Below are 7,396 nucleotides of genomic sequence, written 5' to 3'. Positions count from 1 at the left end.
CCCTGCTGGTTGTGAAGCTGCCACGAACAGGGTTTCAGGGATTGTAGACTGCTCCAAGTCCTATAGTAAGTGAGAGTTAAGAGTTAGCAAAGAGTACAGTTACTGAATCATACAGATGCTTTCTTACTTTCTACTATTGTGAAATAGCCAAAAGTAAATACCTGAAACTACTGAAACTCACTGAACTGTAACCCAGTTGCCTGTTAACCTTTTGATGTTGCCTGAAACAAATATCTGTAACTTACATAACCCACCAAACTGTGACCCAGATGCCTTGATTTTTGACGAATATGCTTTACAGTGTAACTATATACTCTTTACTTTGTAACTGTAAAGCCTCATGATAACTCGTGATTTGTCCCACTTGTATGCCCTTATCTTGTTTCACAACTTTAAAATCTTGTGATCACATAGGCAGCCCCTTAATGTTTATTAATTGAAGGAACTTGAGTCAGTTCAGAACTAACCCCTCTCCCTGCCCCAATTCCTAGGCTAGGTTACCAAAGCTAGTTCTAACCAGAATTAATTCACCTGACATGCACAGTAGCTTAAAGCTTAATCTCTAGGTACCTGCATCATCATGTTAGGGCCACCATTTCCTTACATATATTCTGTGACTAAGCATGTAATCAACCTGTGCATACTCAGTAATTAGACTACTTCTAACTTCATTATCTCAAGCCATTATATTTATTATCCTAAACCTGCCTGCCTTAGTTTGAGTACTATAAAACTCTCAGAGTTTCTGCAGTTTGGGAGTCATATCTGAGACTCATAAACCTCCTGTTCTCCTTACATTGCACTTTGTAATAAAGCTGTTTCTTTCTGAAATCCCGGCGTCATAGATTGGTTTTTATACGCATCGGGTAGCAAACCTGAATCAGCAACACTCTTACGTACATTGAGAACATGAGTAGTCTTTACCAAGAGGAAAACTGAGAATTTCCAAAAACATTAGCTCACTCATACCCTCACTCACACCCTACTCTTTAAGTCCTAAGAATTGAAAAAATGACTCCAGTTCACTGGGACCTCACCCTGATATCCTTAGGTTCCATGTCATGAGTTTTGTGGTTGTTTGGACATAGAATTAATAAACAAAAACCATGAGGTACAGTATAGGATGGGTAAGTACTAAACTGATTTCCAAAGCTATGACTAATCATACTATATTGAAGTTGCAATGTAGTGGATAATTGAAATGTTGTCCCATCACGGAAGACCTTGCAGGTATTTTTCAGTGTTTTATCATGGAACATGAAAATACCCTCCTAGGCCTAGAACCCAGGAGCTCTATCCATTAGCACTTTAAATCTAGTCAAATGGAATATGCACACAGTTATTGGGAGGTTTATAGGTTTGGGAAAGATGAGCAGCATAGTAACAAGAGGACAAATACTTAACCAACCACAAACCTTAAAGCTCTAAAAGGAAGCAGCCATTTTTAGGTTTTGTTGTTGTTATTGTATGTTGACTTCTCAATTAGAACACATGCCTTTTTTTTATCCTTTAGTTCAAATATTATTTTCCTTTGAGTTAATAAAGACACTAAGAGATTATTCAAGTCTATGCATAGTTTGCATAATAATTAAACCATCTTCCAATTTTTCCCAAAACTACTTTTACTTCAGTACAGTTTTCTTTCTGAAAAAAAATAAAAAGATATGTAACTCTCAAATTGTCCCCAGATCGCAAGCAGAAGGGGAAAAAAAGATATCAAGTGAGTTTCTCATATGGAAGCCTACCATAGTGAGCTGTATTTGGAACTCTTTTTTTTAAACATGGGCAGGCACCAGGAATCGAACCAAGGTCCTTGGGCGTGGCAGGCAAGCATTCTTGCCTGCTGAGCCACCATGGCCAGCCCTGTATTTGGAACTCTTAATTTACTTCTTTCTCTTGTCCTTGTCCGTCCCATGTAGTATCTTCCTGGTGACAGGGATTCAAAAGGAGCATGGAAAGACATGGTTTTTCTTGTCATCATTCTCTGAAGTTAAAGTTGTCCTGGTTTCTATTTGGAGCCAACTGTTGATGTCATATGTAAGTTCATCTTAGCTATTTTTTTTTTTTTTTGCTAAGCTGTTTGTGTATATTTTTAGTTTGTGACACCTCTTGAGATAATGAGTTATAAGTTCCATATGAGAGAAATATCGTTTATCCTTTACAATTAGAATAAATAGGCAGGAAAAGGAAAGATCCAGGGCCTGGTTCACTGTCCTGGGGAGTTAGGCCGTGACCTTGGGCAGCTGAAGAAAAATGTTTTGTAATTTTTGGTTCTTTTGCCTGCCTCCTACAATGGGATGCATGCATCTCGAAGGCAGAATCTGTGTCTTTGTGTTCTCAGCACCCAAATAGTTCCTAGCATATAGCAGGCCTGCCATAACTGTTATATAAGAAAAATGAGTGGATATTGTGTAAAAAAATGATGATGCACTAGAAAACACTTGTGAAGAAAGCACGTCTCTACTAAATTACTGACACCTGAATTCTCTACAAACTTCTTAATGAGTTAATACTGATTCCATTTCAGAAGTTACCTCTTTATATTTTACTTTTAAAAGTTTTGTATGTATTATTTTTTCAGTTAAAGTAGAAATATTTTAGTTGAGAATATCACAGATTTCAGGCTATATTAAGTTTACAGAAATAAAAACTGCCTGTAAGAAATGTATGGCTTCAGTTCTTGGACATAGCTGTAGAATGAAATGAGAAAAGGATTAATACAGATAAGGTAAAGAGGAAGCTAGCTGGATTGAAGCAGTGGGGTGGCATTAGGTAGAGGGAAAGTTCCATCACCAACTGCATAACTGCCAAACTTTGGGTGTGCCAATTATGCACCCCCCAAAAAAACGTATTTTAATTCTGATCCAATCTTATGGGGCCAGACCTATTGTTTAGGTTTTAAAGTTTGATTGGGTCATTTCATGGAGATGTGACACACCCAGTTGTGGGTGTGACATTTTGATTAGATGGAAATGTGACTCCGCTCATTCAAGGTGGGTCTTGATTAGTTTACCAGAGTCCTTTAAAAGAGGAAACATTTTGGAGAAAGCTCAGATTCAGATACTTAGAGAACTGTTGCTTCACAGTTGACGGAGACATGGATGTTTGGAGATGCTTGGAATCCTGACAGAGAGAGCAGATGCCTAGACATGGAAGAGCCCAGCAGACATCCCCATGTGCCTTCCCATGAGATGTTAAGTAAGCTAGACCATAGAGTTGCGTCCTGGAGGAACTAAGTGAAGGCCCACAGATGCTTAGAGAGGAAAACACTGGCATCAGAAGCTGGAAGCAATGAAATAGGAACAAGGAGCACACAGCCATGTGCCTTCCCATAACAGCCTTCTTTGAGCCAAGGTATCTTTCTCTGGATGCCTTACTTTGAACATATTTATGCCCTTAGAACTGTAAATTTATAACTTATTAAATTCTCTTTTTAAAATCCATTCCATTTCTGGTAAATAGCATTCCAGCAAACCAATACACTTTGGGAAAGTCAGTTAATCTATGATTTCCAAAATCTCATCTACAAAATGCGAGTGATACCTATTTTACCAGCCACACAAGGTCAGAATAAGGATCCAAATTAGATGATGTTCAAGAATTAGGCTATTAGCTTTCCTGTTGCATTTTTCTCAAGGACAAAAAACTTGTTTTATTCACCTTGGTATCCTTAGTTCCTAACACAGGGTCTGACATGTAGTGGGTGCTAAATCAGTGGTCACTGAACAACTAAACTTTGTAAATTTTAAATGGTCAAATGAGTAGCAGTTGTTTTCATCGTTAGGAATGCACAGTATAAAAGGCAAGGTTTTCAAGGTAAAGACAGGGGTGTGTGTGCAGTAATTTGTGCAAAACAAAAATGAAAGAGGAGAAAATTAGGATGGTCTGAGTGGGGTGGTCAAAGTGTTATCAAAAAGAGACATAGTCATATGATTTATTATGACATTGGTATAAAAGATATTATAAAAGGAAGAGAGATTCAAATTGTAAAGAAGGAAAACAAAAGGAAGACACTACCTACCCCAACCCTTGCTTTTCTTCTCCACATACCCAATTTATGCTCTTCTGTCTCATCCTGTCCAATTTCCTAAGCAATGCTCTTCCCAAAGATTTCTACCCACATGATTTGTACCTTCTCTGAACTTCTACGGTATTTTATGATCTCTCTTCTCATTGTGGAATATGCTTCTTGGCTATCTTCTTATTGTTCTGTTTCAGATATTATGGCAGAAGCGAATAATTGTCCATCAAAATCCACTCTCCCCTTTCTCCTTGGTTCTGGGACTTCCTTGCAGTGAGGTGGCTAAATGATTACATTCCCTCCAGTGGAAAGATGGATGTCATGTATTCCATAGCCAGGCCTGAGTCATAAAACTTCCCAGTTATGCCCCTCTATGCTACTCCCCTTTCCAAAGGCTGGTTAATATTGATGATGATAACGATGTGTTGAAGATGGCACAGCTAATATCAGCATGGGTTCATGAAGGACTGCATGGAGTAGAGGTCTTCCCCTATCAAGAACAAATAAGCAATTACTTGCAGGAAAATAAACGTCTATCATTTCAGACAGAAAACATCTTGAATTTAATTGTTACAGCCCACCTAATTAATATAGACAAGTATACCTTTTCTCAGCATTTAGATCGTATTTCTTACCTACACTACCTGCCCCAGTACTAAGGACATGGTAGGTAAATGATGACCACACAATAAAATATTTAAGAAAATAAAATTTAATTTCAACTTGCTGAGTTAAAATTAAATGGAGCCCAGGGAAAACGATGGCACAGCCTCAGATGTGGCATGAAGACTGGAGCTGATGAAGTATGGAATAAAGGGATGGCATACTCAGCTGAAAAGTTAGAATCCAGTGGATATTAGAATGTTATTGTTTAGATGGTATTCCTGTGTATCCAGAAAAAAACACTAACAGAGGTGTTTTGTTTTGTTTTGTTCATGTTTTTTTATTAATCCACATGCAATTATTTGTCTTCTGGTTTGTTGAGGCAGTAAGTCAGACAACAGACTCCACAGTAATGTTTGTCAAAGTGGCTGGCCACAAAAACTCCAGCACCACACTCAACTGAAGGACATTCTCGACAAAGGTGACCAATTTTGAATTCTCATTGACCTTCTAGTATTTCAGGACAGCCATCTTAACCTTCTTTCTCTTATGCTTATTCTCCTTGGAAATAGTGTGCGACTCCTTCCTTTTCTTAGCAGCACCGCGAAGTCTCAACACAAGATGAAGAGTGGACTCCTTCTGAATGTTGTAGTCAGACAAGGTATGCCCATCTTACAGTTTCTTGCCAGCAAAAATCAGTCATTGCTGATCTGAAGGAATTCCTTTCTTACCCTGGATCTTGGCTTTCACATTTTCTACTGGGTTCAACCTCAAGAGTAATAGTCTTTCCCATGAGGACTTAAATGTGGAACCAGGAGACCAAGCTAGCAGATGACACCGTATTCACCATGTGCCTGTCCAGCCGAGAGAGAAGCCCTGACTGTGTTCACCGTGTGCCTTCTCACTTGAGAGAAAAACCCTGAACTTCATCGGCCTTCTTGAACCAAGGTATCTTTCCCTGGATGGATGCTTTTGATTAGACATTTCTATAGACTTGTTTTAATTGGGACATTTTCTCAGCCTTAGAACTGTAAACAAGCAACTTATTAAATTCCCCTTTTGAAAAGCCATTCCATTTCTGGTATATTGCATTCTGGCAGCTAGCAAACTAGAACAGTATGCCCATCTTACAGTTTCTTGCCAGCAAAAATCAGTCATTGCTGATCTGAAGGAATTCCTTTCTTACCCTGGATCTTGGCTTTCACATTTTCTACTGGGTTCAACCTCAAGAGTAATAGTCTTTCCCATCAGGCTTTTTACGAAAATCTGCATCTTGTCGGCAGCTCCACTACAGATGGCAAATCCGAAAACAGGCAGAGGTTTTTAAACATTCAGTTTCTAGTGAAGCATATGGATTCTTTAAAATTATATTTTCCTCCATTAAGATATTTGCTGTCGGAATTTTTGAATATGTTTAAACCAGCATAAAGCTAAGGAGGTTTTAAGAAAGTGTTAAGTTGGATTTTCTTTTTTTTTTTAGTACCGTTATATATGCCTGAGGCTTTTGTGCCTGTGCTGGTTTGAAAGGATTATGTATCCTAGAAAAACTACATTTTAATCCTGATCCATCTGGTGGAGGCAGCAGTTTCTTTTAAACTCTGTTCAGTACTGTATGTTGGAAACCTGATTAGATTATCTCCACAGAGATGTGACTCACCCAATTGTGGGTATTAATCATTGATTAGATGGAGATGTGACTCCACCCATTCCAGGTGGGTCTTAATTAGTTTACTGGAATCCTTTAAAAAGGAAGCATTTTGGAGAGAGCCACAAAAGCCCACACAGCCAGAGACCTTTGGAGATGAAGAAAAAAAATGCCCCTGGGGGAGCGTCATGAAAAAAGAAGCCTGGGGAGAAAGCTAACAGACATCGCTATGTTTGCCATGTGCCTTTCCAATTGAGAGAGAAACCCTGAATGTCATCGGCCTTTCTTGAGTGAAGGTAACCTCTTAATGGTGCCTTAATTTGGAAATTATTATAGACTTCCTTTAATTGGGACATTTTCATGGCCTTAAAACTGTAAATTTGCAACTTATTAGATCCCCCATTTTAAAAGCCGTTCCGTTTCTGGTATATCGCATTCTGGCAGCTAGCAAACTAGAACAGTGCCTTTGGATTTCTGTTATTAGCTTGATAATTATTGGGGATTGAATCGTGTACATACAGATATATTCAAATCTCAATCTGCATTCTTGTGAGTGTGAATGCACTTGTAAATAGGACCTTTTGAAGTATGGCCAAACTGAACCAGATTGGGCTTTAATCTCTATAATCAGGGGCCCTGCAAAGTGAGGAAATTCAGACCCAAACAGTCAGCAGAAGCCACAGGAAGAAGCCAGAAGTCAGCAGAAACCAGAAGAGCAGACATAAAGGGAGAGAGATCACATTTGGAAAGAAATACAGATGCAAGCAAGGAACCCAATGGGTAGTGGCAAACCAGCACAGCAATGCTACAGACTAAGAAGAAAGCATGGCCTTGCAGGGGCCTTGATTTTGAACATCTAGCTTCCCAACCCATGAGCCCATAAGTTCAATTCTTAAGACAACCCATTTGTGCTGCTTTTAAACTGCAATGAACCCTAGAAAAGCCATGTTCTTTTTATCTAATCTTGTAGGTGCAGACTTATTGTGGGTGGGAACTTTTGATTAGGTTGTTTCCATGGAATGTGACCTACCTGATTGTGGGTGGAACCTTTTGATTAGATTATTTCCATGGAGAAGTGACCCTGACCATTCAAGGTAGGTCTTAATTAGTTAATTGGAGTCCTTAAA

The 7,396-nt window shown here is 38.8% G+C and overlaps 1 pseudogene; it reads right to left on the bottom strand.

Moving 5' to 3' along the window:
* Window positions 1-4,692: 4,692 nt before the first annotated feature.
* On the bottom strand, window positions 4,693-5,984 carry LOC143678904 (ubiquitin-ribosomal protein eS31 fusion protein-like; annotated as a pseudogene).
* Window positions 5,985-7,396: the final 1,412 nt, after the last annotated feature.

This window comes from Tamandua tetradactyla, chromosome 4, assembly GCF_023851605.1.
Source record: "Tamandua tetradactyla isolate mTamTet1 chromosome 4, mTamTet1.pri, whole genome shotgun sequence".
NCBI classification, from domain to species: Eukaryota; Metazoa; Chordata; class Mammalia; order Pilosa; family Myrmecophagidae; genus Tamandua; species Tamandua tetradactyla.
This window is presented reverse-complemented; position numbering and strand designations above follow the sequence as displayed.